Here is a 17,703-nt window from a genome sequence, read left to right as displayed (position 1 = left end):
AACATTTTGTCCACCTATTGCTATGAAGAAATTACTGAATATTAGCAATACATGTAAAATTATTTCTTTCAATTTTTTGGTACTTTTATAATGTCCCATTTTTACTATTGAAAAATGTTAAGAATAAAATAAACCTTGGTCTTCCTCATATCTTACTTTAAGATTTAGAAGGCACAACTAAAATGGCAAATTAAAAAAACGCAGAAGGGTCTTTTTGTTGAAGTGAGAGGTATTTCTGCTTTCTTTTAGATTTTTAGCCTTAGTCTTGTGAACTGCTCTGAGTAAGCCACGTCCCATGTCAATGCTGAGTCTAACTGATCTCAAGCAGTCTCAACAGGGAGCACTTTCCTGGATCAAGGCCTTGTTTGTTCCTGTGTATGCTGAGATGTTTTGCTCTGTCATTTTAGTCCGAGTGATTCCCTAACCATTGGGATTCCTGTAACGGACGAAACTCAGGCTATTACTTGTTTTATTTAGAAATCAAATTGGACATCTTGGACAGTAATATTTTTTCTGTATATTTTGGCACTTCCAACCAAAGCAATAAACCTGGTAAATCTCTTTTGAGATGTTCCTGCGTCAAAATATGTAGAGAAATTCTCTTTTATACAGTTTGATCTTAAAAGATACTGACAGCAAACCCTTAGATACTGATTTGCAGAATCATGAACAATTTACTGGTTTTGTTACTTTAAGTTGTTTTTTTTTTTCTAGTCTTTTAAATATGCTTCTTTTAATATGTATTGGTTTTAAAGGAGCATTTTAATTCAGTCTAATTAGTTATAGACCTTGAGTCTGTGGAGCAAAAGGTTTTACCTTTTGGATTGCTGAAGCTGTAGAAATACTTAATTTCTTCCAAGGATAATAACTAGCTATTTCTGAGTTACCTCAGAGTACTTCCTCAGGTAGGACTGAATTTCAGTCCTGAGTAAATCAGATATTTATAATAGTCTTGCCCATGGAAACATTTCCACTTTTGAGTTATTTTCAGGTGCAAAAGACTATTTGAGTTAGAAACTTGGCTACAAATGGAAGTATTAATTTTGGCCTGTTCGATGAGAATATTAGAAAGTGTTTAACCCTACGGGTTGTTTTAAAATGGGAAAAGTTTATACCAGAGCTGTGGTATTCTGATCCAGGATTCTGATCTAAGAATATATTGGTTTAATTAAAAAATATTCCTAATAATTTTAAGGCAAATTAAAATAATTCTGCTTTAAATGTAGTGAACTGAGTTACATGTAGCAATTTAAATTCACATTTAATCAAACTGGTGCTACATTTTATAGACATCTCTGTAGATTTCCATTTAGGTAAAGAAAATTGGCACCAGTATCAGTTAGTTTATGCCAGCACAGATCCCTGAAAAATGTAGCAACTGGAACAAAATGCAGTTTATTCCAATTTACCTTGCTCATTTAGCTATTTCTCTTGTGCAAGGCCAGACCAATTTTACTCCATTCTCTCATTCCTCATCCAGTGATGCACCTTGACAAGATATTGTGCATCAGCTGATGTACAGTGACTGTGCACCTGTCTGAGGAGGATGATAAATTATGTGAATCGGCTTAGGTTTCATGGAGAGATGGCCAGGCTATCTTTGCCTACCTCACTATTTGCTATGGTCCAAGAAAACTGACATGGACTGCGGCCATGGGTTAGCTGATACTTGGTAGCCTGTTCCCTTACTGCAATTTATCTGTGTAGCAATTTCTGGGGTTTTCCAGACAGCTTTTTTTGTGTACCTGAGTAAATGCCTTTAAAATGTTAGCCTAAATTAAATGGAATCTCTTTTCTTCTGTTGACACCCAAATTAAGTTACACTGGTTTTATCTCTTATTAATCTAGAATACCACTAAAAACTTCTCTTGCTTTACATCACGTAATAAACATAATTTTTGCATCATGTAAATTGTGTGCTTGCACATACCTCTAGGAGTTTGCAGCAATGTCATTTATTTGATAGTTACTATAAAACTTGTGTTTTGCCAGTTTTTAAAATCTAAATGAGCAAATAAATAATTTGATCCAGATATTGTCATAGCTAGCTATAATAACACTTGTGTGCCACCAATGTGTAAAACAGTACACAGAATTAGTACCTGTAGATGTAAAAAGGTTGGAAATTCTGGTTCATGTTTGTGCTGTAGCCCTGCATGCAAGGTAACTACTACTAATTAAATCAGATAATTAATCATTGTTAGAGTAAAACCAACATTGTCTTTAAACTGCAGAGCTCACATGATATGCATGTCTGCTTTTTTTCATAGCCAAGGGCAGTAACTTATCTTACTGCTAAAAATGGAACTCAATGCACATCCTTTTGTACCCAGGTCAGTAGCCTGGTTCTCATCTTGTTCTCTTTCCCTTGCCATCTCAAATATAAAACTCATGTAAAACCTTTTGTTTTGCTCTGCTATTATTTGCAGCTTGAATCCTATGAATGTGCAGAAATCATGTGGTTTCCCTAGCAAGTGATTATGATGAGCTTGGAACTGTGTGAACAGCAGTGATAAACAGTTGTTGACTTTTTTTTTGTGTCAGAATTGAGATGTACCCCATAGTGTGGCTCCAAGGTTTTGTTCCAAATTAAAAAAAAAGCTGAGACAGTAGTGCATTTTTAATGGCTGAGTCATCTGCCTCTCTCCCAGCACCAGAATCTCATTTTAGGACTCCTCTGAAATTCATTTCCACTGGTAGGCCTACAGCCTGTGCTAATGCAATTTATATCATTGTAGTAGCTGATAACAGTGATTTTTGGATGTAATTGTTTTTGAGATAGCATGGTGCCTTTGATTGAAGGATTTCAAAGTATCTCAGAAAAACATTTAGTTAACCATTACCTCAGCTTTACCAGCAGCTTTGCTTGAAGTAGATTATGGTCTGTGCACCTAGAGTGGGCTGTGAGAAAGCTGACCTTCTGAAAACATTACTTGTTTACAGTTTTTCTCTTCAGCCCACATATTTGCATTTCTAATTAAGGGAGTGGTAGATCACTTTAGCTCATAAGAAAAAATACCTCAGGTTTATCATTATGGCACATATAGAAGTGATTGCTCTGTCTGTACAATAAAAAGGTCAATCTGAAGAGATTTTCTTGCATCCTCATAAAGAAAAATTGTACAACTAACATTTGAAATTTATAGAAAAACTGCACATTTTGATACAAAAGAAATAAATTTTTAACATGAAGTATAATGAAGTGTTGTTCAATACCATGAAGGACTTGTCAATGCATCATAAAAAAAGATCCTGTGCACTCCTAAGTTGCAAAACACTGTTACTCATGACATCTCAAGGTATATAAAAGTGATTAATTTTTAAGGTTCTGTTTATTACAGAATCATCTATTAGCATTTAATGAGAGTACTGTCAAGACTACGTAGGAAATAGTTTATATTTAAAGGGATGTTGCAATTTTAAACATTCCAAAATTAATAATTCATCTTGCTATTATGTCTTGATCCTGTAATGTGTCCTGTGCATGCAACTTTTCTGTGTGGAGGGAATCCCACTCTCTTCAGAGCAACCCAGTGGGGGCAGTTGGATTTGTTTGTCTGGGATGCCATCTGAAACCAGGCCAAGAAACACGGTCTTAGCACTTCAGGCTGCTTATTGATCTGGTGACTGTGTTGGCTGTAAGGAGGGAAAAAAATAAGTGCTTTTTTTCTCTAGGCTTCAAGTGTCTGTCTGCATTGCTGACTGCACCTCTGAAAAGTCAGGTCTTTATCATTGTCCAAGAGAAACTGTTGCCTTTTTCCTCCTGAAAAGCTCGTGACTAGACTAAATGAGGATTTAAAAGAAGTTCTGGTTTTAGGTCTAATAGTAGCTTGTCAAATCTTGAAGCTTTTTGCCTCAATTTCCTAATCTGTAGAACAGGCATAATGATGCCAGCATCTTTCTTGTGGTGCTTTGAGATGTACTGATTAAAAATGCCACTCTGACCTTTTCTGTACCTACTATCCCCTCATAAAAGGCCTGATTCTGTTAGATGTTACCTGAATGGTAATGAGACTTCTTAATACTTGGTAATGCTTAATATTTAATGTTTAGCCTGTGCTCAGTACTGTGCAGAAGTAGGTCCAAATAATGATCCTTTTTTTTTTTTGCTTTTTTGTTCACTTCAGGTTTTTCTTTATTTTGCCCCATTACAAGACTGTGTTATATTTTCTATTTAATGTTTTGGAAGTCTTCAGCTAAACTAACAGAGGGCATTAGTTTTGCATCCTGTTCAAAAGAATTAGGAGTGCAGCTAAGCTGTTGCCACCATGGCTTCTAGTGTTAAATTACATGTTTTCTCATAGTTTGGGGCTAAAATATCCTTGAATCGCATGCATAACTGTTAATTCTGACTGCAGCAATGCTCACTAATACTAATGAGTGTGGGTCTGATGTATGACAGAATGCTTTTCTGCCAAGAAGCCACTCATACCTCCTGCAGCTGCTGTTTTTGCTGTTCAGCCTGGAAGGAATTTTATAGACCTGTTCTTCCTATTCCCCAGGAAAAAAAAACAACCAACTGTGTTTCAGGAGAGAGAAGAGGCTGAAATTCATTCCAAATAAAAATGTTGACATATTAACAGGATCCTTTTGATAGCTTCTTGAGGTAAAGAAATACTAAGACATGAATATATGTGATTTCTCTCCCTGACACCTCCTATGCCCCATCTTCCAAATATACTTAATATGTTAGTTAAGTGCACTTATTTGGTAGCTTGCTAACATTATAGATCATCTAAGGAAGCTTCTTAGTAAGTTTGTACTCCATTTAAGCAAATTGCAAACTGTCCTCTAGTCAGTTAAAAAAGCTTCTCAGGTAGCTGAAGAAATTTAATAATTCTAGTATGGAGAAGGTAGAGTAAAATTTCTCCTGTCCTATGATAAAGGTAAAAGTTGATTCCTAGATAATATGGTTTTGTTGGTTGCATATGAAAATGCTTTTGTATTTATTCTGAAGTTGTGGGACAAGGTGACCACAGTAAGGAATCCAGTGTTCCATCTACTCCTTATATTTACAGAGATAAAGAAAGCATAAGACTGAAAAAGGCAGAAATCTGATTAGTTAAAAGTGATTATAATTTGTTTTGCTGTAGGTCAACAGCTGTCTAGAGGATAAGATCAAAACCTGTTCTACTTTGCTTTCTTTGGTCTTGTGCTGAAATGGTTTTATTTTTACTACTTGGCCCTTTTCCCAGGGATTCTTGGGAATTTAGCTCAAATGAATTGGAATGCTTTTTTCCCAACTGAAGAGTGAATTGTTCTAGGTGCAAAAATTACACTTGCTTTATTAATGATTCCTTTACATGACAGTGTAGAGCCTAAAGGCATCAAATCAAGACTCGAGTAATCCTGTTTAGAACTTGGCTGTTTGATGAAGCTGCAGCCCTTTTTGTAGAAGTGCCTAATTTTATGTGCCAAGAAAGTGAGATATTTCAGGAGGTTTCCAGAATGATTTCTTTAGGCAACAAATTAATGGCAAGAGTCATGAGAGTCAGCAGCAAGGAATGGAGGCAATTGGTGCAAATATTGAGCAAGCTGAAAGGAGCTTATAACAAGGTATAGCTCAGAAAATAATACACAGAGGGTGCATATATTTTTTATGTAACTCATACACAAAGATATAATTCTCTAATCTTGAGAAACTGATTTCTTAGTGGGGAGGGAAAGGAAATTGTGTTGTTCAGATTATAGGTTTCCTGAGTTGTGCTGTGATCAATTTTTCAGAATTTTATTCTTAGGTATCATATGTGGCCACCTCTGAGTATGCACAAAATCTTCCTTAATTGCTTCTGACTTGCTCTTTGGTTTATGTCTTATAAGCTGATCTATTAGGTGGTAACTGATGAGAAGAGGAAGAAAGGGTTATTTTAATTTAAATTAATCTCTTTGTGACAACAGGGTTTGGCTAAGTGGATCTATTTATTACTAGGACCAGCAGGTCAGGTGGCTAAGAGTGTTTCAGTACTGTTTTATTTAAAACACACTTTAAAATACACACAGCCTGAAATTCTGACTTCATGATTGATTATATAGCTGGGGGTTTGGATGTTTGGTGAGTTGACCTCACCACCTGATCTGGAGAGCTCAGCTTCAGACAAGGTTCAGTTTACAAGGTGTTTTCAAATTAGTCGGGACCCACATTGTGGCTACACTGCGATTTGTGAAGGAAATTGACAAATGAAGAGCCCAGGGATAAGTATTGACTTCTTGTTTCAAGAAGGAGTATCTGTGTTCTCTAGCCTGAAAGCCCTCGATGATATCTTGTGAAGTTATTTGTTTCACGGATCATTACGTTAGAGAGGCTCTTTATGCCTTAATTTCATGTTCATATTACTGTGCTGATGAATTATTGTATATGACAATGCCCTTTGTAAGGAAACATTAGCACAAAATGATTTTTTTTTAGATTGCAGCCCCATAGGTAGAGATGCTTCTGTAATTACATGCAACACACATCCTGCTCCTGTAAATTCCAATTAGCAAAAGCAAAGAGGTGGTTTGATGGTCAGAAAGCACATGGGCAGCACCACACAGGTGCCTGACACTGGGATTGGAAGCAGCCTCGTGCTGTTAGGATAACCCATGGCCTGTGCTCTGCTGAGGGAGCCTATTTATAACCTGCTGCAGGACTCTCCTTCAGCAGAGCCTGTTGATCCCCTGGTACAGCAAGACAGGAACAATACTGTGATAGCATGGGAACGTGCCCCTGTCAGGACAAGAATTTTTCTTTGTTTTATGAGCATCATTTATGACTGTGACCTTCAATGTAGGGAAAAGTATCTATTTTATGGTAGTGGTGAATGCTTTTGGGAAGTAGTAAGAGGCCAATCAAGGTCCCAGCAGATGTTTCTACTGTGGTAGAATAGAAGGGTTGCTACTAACAGAATCACTGATTTTTATGTGATCCCTTCTCAGCTGCTGATAAAGAAGGGGAGACGAGGCAAATATGGGAAAATTTCAACTAGATGATGAAGAAAAATGATAGCACTCCAGTGCTATAAAGGAGACATATTTCTAAAAGTAAAGAAGGTAAGTCCAACATCCTTCTGCAAAGGAAGGGAACAATGCTCCAAAGGAAGATATTTTTCAAGTATTTGTGGGGTTTTTTTTTGCAAATGTTGTAATGCTCCAGCACTAGCTAAAAATTGAAGTAAGTGTTTGTAGGAAATTCCATTGAATGTTTTGTTTGTTTATTTTAAACACAAACCAGAGCAGCTACAGCTAGCTCTAATTCTGGGAAAATGTGCCTATCAGCAGACTTGAGTTGGGCCTTACCATTGGTAAGGTTGTGTTCCTGATTCTGGGTTCTAGGACTAAAATATCCCTTTCAGAGGGCTTTAGACAGGATTCGTATATCCAGAAATTTTCTGGAGACACCCAGAGTAAAGACAGTATTTGGAATCTTGCCAGATTCAGCTGGCTTGGAAATGTGTGGGATGCAACTGTTGGGTCCAATTACTGCAGATTGATGATTCCCTTTGAAAGGGACTCAGCCACGATATGATAAATAGTAAATTGACTTTCCTTTACATTTTTCCAAAATCTTTAATGGGAAAAATTATATATGTGTATGCAAATACTTCCTGAATCAATGAAGAGATGAGGCCATAAAAAAAAAATAGTCTGTTACATTTATTTTTCCATAAGTAAAAAGATGTTTCCTCGCCTCTGATATTTTCCCGTATTTCTCAGCTTTTAACAATTTCAGAATGGAAAGAGAAGGGAATCCTAAAGAGATGTTAGAGATAATCAATTCAGACTTCTCACCATTTGCCTGTCATCCATCTGTCCTGGTCCCCAGAGCGTGCTGTTTCTTATTGATGGAAGTGAGTGTGTTTCCTGCAAGCACTTCAATTAAGAGAACATGTTTTCTTTTTATTTGCATTTTTCTCTTTAAGAAGTCAGCACTGTAAATTAATTTTTAACATGTTCTAAGAGTTATCAACTGAAATAATCCTCTTTTAATGCTATGTTTGTGAAGTGTATTTTTTAAAAATGGAAATATCCTTGAATGGATTTTAACCATTTTCTAAAGTTTCTATTTTTTTTTAAACTTTTTCATTGGTATCTTTGAAATCAAGTGGCCTGTGCTCCTTCAGTGATCTACAGTTAATGCCTTTGAGTCCTAAAGGAGAACTGTGCATTTTGCATTCATTTATTTGGGAAAACTGAGAGGTTTCTACCTTCATGAAGGACCTATTTATTCTCCTAGACAGCTCAACGTTTCTGCTAAACTGGACCTTCTGTTTCAATGCTTAGAGCCTTGAAGTTGGTGTCTCTGCTCAAAAGAATAATATCTCTCCTCTTTCTATGATTCTTTCCTGACTGTAGTACATTTTACTAGCTAGTGAGTTTTCTCTGATAAACATAGTCATAAGTAATAATACTTTATATTTTTAATTGGTAGCTGTTGGCAAACAGATTCCATTATCTGTTCTTAACATCTTGGCTATTGTCAAGCTAGCTTGGATTTGGATGTTTTACTACCTTGCAGTGTGAGTTGGTTTTATTTGCTTTGTAGAGAGAAAAAAAAAATTGCTGTAAAATCTGTGTTGAAAAAGCAGTTGGCAGTAAAAAAGATGTTCAGTTTTCTAAGTAAGCACATGTTTTGGGTTTTTAACAGTGTGATTCTGTCAAACTTCTTGGAGCAGGAGACCTTTAAGTGTACTTATTACAACTCCACATATATCACTTAGGCAGGCAACGTGTGAATTCTTATTCATAACTGAAGTGTCTGTCATTAGATGCTGATTTGTATTATAACGTCAATAGTAGTCAAATTGGTTCCTGGGCTCCTATTGTATTTTCAAAGCTTGTTTTTGTCTTTGTTTTTGTGTAGTACTGATGACACATCCATTTAGGAAAAAGGAATTTTATTAATACTCCTTCAGCAGGAAGGAGTTTTGGCACCTACATCAATGCTGATAGTAGAGAGCATCTGCACTGTTTGCTGTGATCATGCAGAGAAAGAGTTGACTTCGTTTCTATAGCAGTTATTTCTATAATTTCCCTCGATTGCAGTCTACTTTCATTTAATTTGTGCTCAAGGGCCCTTCACATAGAATGATTTCTGCTGGGTGAAAGATCTTGCTACAGCTGAGAGGTCACAATATAATACACTCTATTGATTGTAATGAATACTTGGTGTTTGCTGTATGCAGGAAGCATGGAGGAATCCATTTTTAATCCAGAAATAAAGGTAAAATATGGATTGATTGTATCTACAGCTTGCAGTTGAATTCATGGAGGCTTGGTTTCAGTTTTGAGTGGTCTGTCACCAGCTTAACTATACAAACTCTTTGGATTTTAAGTTTACTTTTCTATGACAGTCGTTTCGTGGTGTTATTGTTGCCAGATGTACATCTTAACAAAGGCCTGCAGAGGACCATTACTCCTTTCACAAATTTAAGAAAATAGATAATTTAAATGCAATTTGAGAAGCAGGATTATAGTTTTTATAAAAGAAAAAAATATTTATTAATTCTAATATGAACATAATCTTTTCTAGCCAGCAATGAATAAAAAGAAATCAGTTCTATTTGGGAAAGAAATTAGAGGAGGATGAGGACAAGGCTATTCATTCCTCTCCTTTCTTTCTTTGTTCCCAGGACCTACTGGACCATCTGTGTGCTTCCTGTCTGCACAGGTCACAAGTGTTCAAGTTGTTCCCAGGTTAAAAAAATCACAGCTTCTGCTTTAAATTCCCTTCTCTATGCATTTGTGAAGGAAGGAAAAGACTCATTTATGAATGTCTGGGAAGGCCACAGGAGGTCAAAAGCATTCTTAATGATGAAGTGTTCCTTAGCTGAGCAATACAGCTGAAGACAACACTTCCAGTTTTGTTTGTAGGTCCTGGCAGTACTTGGTGAGGGGGAAACAACTGTGCTATGAGATCTAGAGAACAGGCACTTACATATATAAGATTCCTGGCCATCATTCTGCATCACACTGCTTGACCTGATTAATGTGACCATCTCAGAAACAGGGTATTTTTCCCCCTGTTTGAATTCAGCCTCCCTATATAAAACCCATTTGTATATTCAGGAGTTCATATGCTGAAGAAAACACAATTCTCTGTATATTTTTATTAAAATCCAATAAAGACCTACTTAAAAAGGAGAAGGACTGCGATAAAACATCAAAACCCATATCCAGCCAGCCTGGGACAAATCTATAATGATACAAATTATGCCAAATTGTTAATTTCAGAGTCACAGTACGTCTGCATGCTATGGTGGAATTTGTCTCAGGATTTACCATACCAAATTAGGCTTGATATTAATCTGCTCTACAAACTTGTCTGTGAATGTGGCCAGCACCAGATGTTTGAGAGGAAAGGTGGAGCCTGCTTCAAACAGAGATGGAGCTAATGTGTTCTTTGCATTAGGTGCCCTCCTGAGTAGAGGTTAGATGAAGATCTAATTCCAAAAGCAGAAAATGTGTTATTATCATCATCATCACAAAATTTATGGAAACTAGATATTTTTTCTGGTGTCATACATGCAAGTTTGCTTATAGTTTTGAAAAAAAACTTTTATTTAAATCTGTTTCAGTATCAGTAAGTCTTTCATCTGTGGCAAGAAGATAAACCTGTATCTCCAGAGAAACCCAATTTGTGACATCAACCCCCCAGCAATCAGCAGTAGGGGAGAGGAAGTGACAAATTTTGGAACTCTTTTTAATGGGATCTCATATGTAGGAAGAAGGTTTACATTTATTAATTTAATGTTTTACAACAACTGTAATACATAATGAAACCCTTTCTAGAGTTTCTGAACCTTCTGCAGCAGTCCTGCTTATTTTCATGCTCATCAGAATTAATATGAATTCAGTTAGACTATTGAGTTTCAAAGTTCATTTCCTATGATTATGGTTTAGGTCAGGAGGGATGGAGCTCAGGTATCCTTCAAATACTATGCAATAATTAGAAGTGTATGAAGAAATTTGGATATTTATTGTCTATGTGAAAGAGTGATTCATAATGCATAGAAAGTAACAAAAAGTTACAGAAATGGCATTGTGTTTCCTTCCAAGGCAAGAGCAAGAGTTGTCAAAAGTAGGAGTAGGGCATTAAGTGTGCTGGTGTGGGCTGCATGATCTCAGAGCTCAAGGTCAGGTTGTCCCAGAGGAACAGTTCTGCTGCAGCCTCTTTGGACTGAGATGAATGAGTGTTACGAGGTGGAGAGCGTTTTCCAGATTGTTTGAATTTTGTGGCTGAAGGACAGTTGTGAGATTTTGTTCTTTCAGTGTTTTAGTAAGTTGCTGGGTAAATGCTCTTGGCTGAATTAGTTCTGCTATTTCTGTCAGTTATAATTCTTTTTTCATTACAACTGTCTAGCTGTGCTTTACCTAACAAAGTTACATCCCTAAAAACTACGTAGCAGCACACAGAATGTCAAGCTGTGGTCTTCCAACATCAGCCTGTTTACACAAGCAGTATTGGCTCAATAGCCCATGACTCCTAATACTTTTCTTTTACAGAGTGGAAAAAGGAAATGAATCTTAGAATTTTAATAAGTAAAAAATAACCATCATATGAGGTATACGGTATTTAAATTTAAAAAAAAAAAAAAAAAAGGAAAAACAAGCCAGAGATTATCAGGTAGATATCCTGGTAAGATATGTATCCTCATGTAGAATATTAGAGCTGAGACTGATTATTTTCCTCTCTTTCCTTCTGCACTGAGAACAAACTGATAATAGGAAAAACCACAGTCCATTGGAGTTTCTCTTATGTCACCAAAGGCAGGCTGGCTGCTAGGACTGCCTGGATTTCATGGTTGATGTGACCTTCACGGTGACAGCGTGTTGCCACAGGTGCTAAGGGATCATAGCTCATCAAACTCAAGAGATGGTGCTGTCTCAGGATTTTCAGCCTGATCTGAAACCATTGGAAAGACTTGTATTAGCTCTGGTGGGTTTAGTCCAGGTTATAACAGCATCAGGAGTTTTCTTATTTTGTATCTTTATGACTTTTAAAGAGAGAATTAGCAGTAATAGCAAGGAAGGACCTAGCTCCCCTGTCTGTCACATGTGCGTTGGAACTGAGTTAAAAAATTGGTGTGTATGCTAGTCTTCAATGATTACAGAAAAGTAGTCTCACTAATACCTAGTTCTAACTTGGTTTTAGTTCTTAGTGATTCCTAAAGTGGCTAAACTGAAAGATGAACAACGAAATTCCATTGAAAGTTCAAGGACAAATAGTAATATTTAAATATGGCTTTTAAAAAAGGACAAAATCATTGTACTGAGGCTTTTCCTCCTTAATGTTTTTGCTGCCATTTCTTTAGTTGCTTTTAGACTGTTGGATGTATTTATAGCCAACTTGTATAAAACAAAGAACAGAAAGTCTGTTCCCCCTTTTAAGAGGCTTTTTTCATGGTTTTTTTGACATTGGGAAAATGAAGTCTGTTTTTTAGTTGTTATATTGGAAGATATGCTTTTGCTCAAACTTAATTATGGGCTTGTGATCATGCAGGAATCCCATCATACCCTGCATCTAGTAGTATTTTTTTTTAAAACTCACAACTCCTGTTGTATTTGATTCTGATAATTAGAAAACCATTTCCTATAGATGTCAGAAAATCCCTCCTGTTTTTCTCTCATATCTCTCCTTAAAACTGTCTATTTTAAAGCAATATCCCTTAAGAACTCTGGCAATACACTGGATACAGAAGTAATGAGCTAATGTACAGGAAAATAAATGCTTGTGGCTCTCTTTTTATGGCCAACAAATGTTCTTGTGTATGTTCCTGTCTCACAGATTATAAGAAAGGATGCAACGAGATGGTGTAGAGACATGATGTTACTGATGTATAATGAACACAGAAGATGAATTGCTGAAAATTTAAGCACCTCTAAGACATGCAGGAGAGGTGTTGAGTTTGGACTTATTGGAGATTTGTCACATGTAGAGTTCTTCAATGTAATAGTCCTCTAGAATTAGAGGAAGTTGAGTTGTTAAATGCTGGTGAAGATTGAAAGTTGTATTTCTTTACATTAGTATATTGTAGTTGACATGGAAAACCCAGCCAAAGTACAATAGGCCTGAATTACCTATGACATCTTTGTCATTTGTCACAAAACAGAATAATTATACTCAGATTCTGCTAGAACAGAAAACTGATCCTTGAACATGACGAAGGCCTACACTACCTAAGTCTTTGAAGGAAGAGACCTCTTCCAACTCACAACTAATGAAAAGCAGAGTTGACCTCTATTTGTGGGCTACTTGGGCTTCCATTGCTGTGGTCTGTGGTCCAAGCTGTTCACACAAACACTTAAGGGTAGCCAAGCAGCAGGTGGCCTGGTGTAAGATGATTAAGTCCCAATAAAAAGCCAAATCTTTTCATGACTGCAGTATCTGATGCATTAACCTACACATAATGAGACAAATCTTTCTTATCTCGTACAATAGAGCTGAAACACAGACAATAAATACAGCTTCAAACCTCCCCAACCCCCTTTTACAAAGTAAGCTTCATTTTTAAACAGAAATGAGCAAAGTCATTTACTGCTGGCTTGGGTACAATACTCTTGTTATCAGACTAGAGTCATAGCTGCAGTAGCAGAAATGCATGGAAATATTATTAACTTCCAAATTAAGCACAGTATTTGTGAGTTGCAGTTGGGAGCAGAGGATTTTTAATTAGAAATCTTGACAAGGCTTAAATGAATTGTTTTTGTCCCAGTAAAAAGTGTGGCCTTGATAAATTTCTGCTACTGAAAAGCAAGTTAATTTCCCCTGTTCAATTCTTCTTTTAGTGGCTGTTATACATCATAGGAACTAATTTATGGGGGGAAGCACAGAGCGGGAATTGATGATTATTTTAAGAACAGATCAGCACAAAACTACTCACATGAGTAAAGCAGGCTGGGATTTGGTTCCCCATTCATACTCTACAAATGCTATTACCAGGTGCTTCAGCAGCTGGAATCACTTCCCCCCATCTTTGTAGCATACAAGAATGTAGCAGAACCCAAAGGTTTGCACTTCATTCTAATACTTGCTGGCTCATGGGTGTGCTGGCATCAGTTTTGCGCTCTGTTGCATTAAGTAAAAATAAATAATTAGTAGTGTTTTACCAGTTTTAAACAGATTAACTCTTAAACATATAGAAAGATGCTGTGTTCTCCATGCAGTAGGAAGCAGATACCATTAGAAGCTCATGCCACAACTGCTTATCACCACTCTTTGTGGTGTGAGATGCTATCACCCATTCAGGGCTGCCAGCAATGCCCTCTTCTATCAAAATGCATTCTGTCAATCTACATTTGCAATGTAAACTGTTTATGTTCAGGTGGCTATTGTGGCCAAAACAGGTTAGAGAATGCATAAACAAGTAAATGCAGGGTACCCTCTACAAGCAGGGCACAATCTACTTGTTTCTTTCTTTCTGTTGGATTCTGTTAATCATGATTGCATTACTACCCTTTCCTAATAAAACCTGATGCTTTTCCAACTAGCTTTCCTACCTCAGGAAAAACAAATCCTGGTGGAAGTCTATGAGACATCCACTTTTTTTCCTGCAAAAAGGCATTCTGGACTGATACATGTTAAAGCCACATGGCTGCATGTTCAGGAGGGAATGTTCAGTGGTCTTTGTTAGAACTACCACAGTCACAGACCACGGCAGTGTTTCTCCAATGTGTTTGGTTGCGAGGTGAAAATGGCACTGCCGCAGGAAAGGAAGAGAAATCAGAAATTCTGCTGTTTTTCAGAGGAACCCCTGCCCTATTCATGACACTGTCTCCAAATGATAGAGAAGTGCTGGGGGAAAGCAAAGAACAGATATCTGGAGAATAGACCATTTCTGTAAAGGATGGAGTTTTTTTCAAATGCTGTGAATGTTGAAGGCTTTGTCAGCAGTCCCTGGACGGATGTAATTCTGATGGCTGGCTCCAAAAGGCCAGCCCAGGCTGCTACATTTATGGAGATGATGCTGATTCAGCTTCTGCAAGATTCTGTGGTCTTCTGAACACACAAAATTCCCAGAGCAGTCAATGATTTTAAGGGAAGGACTTGGCCTCATGCTGTCAGCTTCAGTAATTATGCAATTCAATTAAATTCAAGGGGAAAGTCACTTAGGCAATTTTGAAAAATCGTACCTTTAATGAAGAAGAAGGAGGAAACAAACATATCTTTATATATCTGTATATACATAGTGTACATCCAGACTGTAGTACATGTTGCAAGTTTTGCTAACCAAGAATAATTCCATTTTCCCAAGGTGTTAGACTGTGCTCATCCCTGTGGCACATGACAGCCTTCCATTAGTGCATTAAGCCATATATCTTACACATCTCTTACATACTTATTGTCAGATTCTTCTTCTAGGAGACAAATCTTGTCCATTTGGGTCTCTTGTTTTGATGGACCTAAGGGATTTTATTTATTTGTTTTCTTTTTCAGTTTACATGCACCTACACAAATATGCAGATAAGGGAAGATCAAAAGATTTTGCCTCGCACGCTAACAGAAGGTACAAAGGTCTGCCAAAGGCTCATTAATCCATGGCTGATCCTGAGGTTTCCAACTTATCCTCTGTTGCTTTGTCATATGAAGCCTTACACAGGGCACTTGGAGTGCAGAAGGAGTATGCCCTGGATGCCAGCCAAATGAAAGAAGACAGCTGAGGGGTAAGTGCTAATGCTCCTGAGGGCTGTGGGATCTGAAAATAGACGGAAAATAATTGCTGCTGCTGTGAATTTTCCAGCATACATGTGAGAATATGAGGATAGAGCCAAATAGGTTCAGAAAGGATTTGCACTAACACCTGCCTGAAACTCAGTCTCTGTCAGGAACAGAGGGTCTGTCTTTGTTTAGATCAACCATTCAAGCACGTTAATACAGCATCTACTGCCAGGTCTCCTTCACAATCCTGTTGAGTTTGGGACTATCTTCCTCTCTGTGTTTTTTTTTGTCTCCTTCATAGCAAAATAATTCTGACTTCCATCTCTAACTCATCAGAATTCTGATGCTGGTTTGCAGCATCAGTGTCAGTGTTTTCCTTAATTCCCAACCAGGGGTAAGATGAGGATCTGGACAATTATCAGAAGACCTCCTTCTCTCCTGTGCTGTTGTAAAAGTAACACTTCTTCTTGACATTACCTAAGATGTGTCCTAGGCAAATACCCTGTCCTGCTTTTATTTACATATACTTCACAGCATTTTGTGCTGCAGTGACAGCTTTTACAGGCAAATTATTTATTCTTTCAGGTGTCTGAGGAATCTGGGGTCTCTGCATTGTGCTAGGCAGTTACACAGTACATGATTGCTGTGATGCTGAGTAGCATAATCAGCTTTTAGGAGCGTGTGACCAGGAGCAGAGTGCATGGACCTGCATACCAGCTTTTAAAAAGAATGAGTTAGCAGCTGGTCAGATTGACTCTGGTGCACTACAGGGCAGGGAGGTCATCTGAACAGATTCAACATGGTGTGACACACCAAAGGGTAGCACAGCAGTGGAAGACTGATGAAGTCTAAAAAATGGCATCTGACATATACAGATGCAACCATGTGAACTCTTCTTTCCCCTGCTTCAACTCATCATGATGACCTTTCAGAAGGGTTTCTCCAGTTGGCAGAAGCTTGGTAGTTCATTTTAGAGAATGAAGCTGCAGGGATTTAGAACTGAAAACATCAGTTCTAGAACTGAAAATGTCAGAACAACCTACATACCTTTTCCCCCTCCCAGCTGATGCAGACTAGCCCTTAACCGGAATGACTGGGTGGACAACTGGGTTCTGCTGGTTTGATCCCTGATCTTAAAAGCCAACTAGCTTGAATTTAGAGCCTTTGTCACATATATGGTAAAAGGGAAGTTTGGGTTATATGCAGAAAATTGAGATTTTTGAGCTGCAAATTGATTTAATTTTGGTACAAAGACAAGTTATTTCTTCCACTGTCACTCTATGCAGCCTGAAAGAGTATTACACAGAAGACCATCTTTTACCACTGTGTTCTCTGTTGTGGAAGGAGGAGTTGGCTGGAAGGAAGTAAGAGCCCCTGGCAACTTTCATTACACAGGTTCTGGACCAGAAAAAGTTTTTTTCTCTAAACAGAGAAAAACTTCAAGGTTTTATCAGCAGCATTTTCCTGGCATGTTTTGTCAGCTGTGAGTTATTTCTATTGCTGCTCTCAGGTGGTGAGAACTGATTTATGGAAGAAGTATAGCTAGATTTAGGTAGTACTAGACTCAAACAGGTATACACTGACTTTCATAAAATTTATGATATAAGCTTAGTGCTACACTAACTTGGTAAATGGAGATTTGATTCACATCTAATTCACATTTTCCCAGTAATTTAACTTTACTCAATCTTGCCTATCCTTAGTAAGTCAATATCTTATATGTACATACATAAAAGGTAAATGCTGTCTGTATCAGACATGAAACACTTGCCTTCCCCCAGAGCTGTTATAATGAGATATATTTGCCCTCCGTGTAACATCTGATGATCTTGAAATATCTTAACCATATAATTTCACGCAATTTAGTCAAGACGACATAGTTTATTTTTGAATATAATTTATTCTCAAGCAGTCAGTTATTAAAATCTACTAGAGAACGCATTTAGATCTGTTTTAGCACTTATTTTTCTTCCACACTCCACAAAAGATTTAAAACATTCAAGTATCTCATTTCAACTCCATTATACTTGTGCTGCTTGCTTGACAGAAAATGCACTTTCCATAAACAC

General features: G+C 37.3%; 1 long non-coding RNA gene across 10 annotated transcripts in view; it reads left to right on the top strand.

The window, feature by feature from the left end:
• Positions 1–17,703, top strand: part of LOC107200852 — an 86,779-nt gene that overhangs the window by 50,006 nt on the left and 19,070 nt on the right. For 8 of the 10 annotated variants that reach the window (XR_004495835.1, XR_004495833.1, XR_004495834.1 and 5 more), the window contains exons 7-9: positions 6,916–7,029; positions 7,693–7,826; positions 15,413–15,639. This is a non-coding gene — a long non-coding RNA (uncharacterized LOC107200852). The remainder of the gene's footprint in view (positions 1–6,915; positions 7,030–7,692; positions 7,827–15,412; positions 15,640–17,703) is intronic. The other 2 variants (XR_004495837.1, XR_004495838.1) reach the window with 2 other exon arrangements.

This window comes from Parus major, chromosome 2, assembly GCF_001522545.3.
Source record: "Parus major isolate Abel chromosome 2, Parus_major1.1, whole genome shotgun sequence".
Lineage (NCBI taxonomy): Eukaryota > Metazoa > Chordata > Aves > Passeriformes > Paridae > Parus > Parus major.
This window is presented reverse-complemented; position numbering and strand designations above follow the sequence as displayed.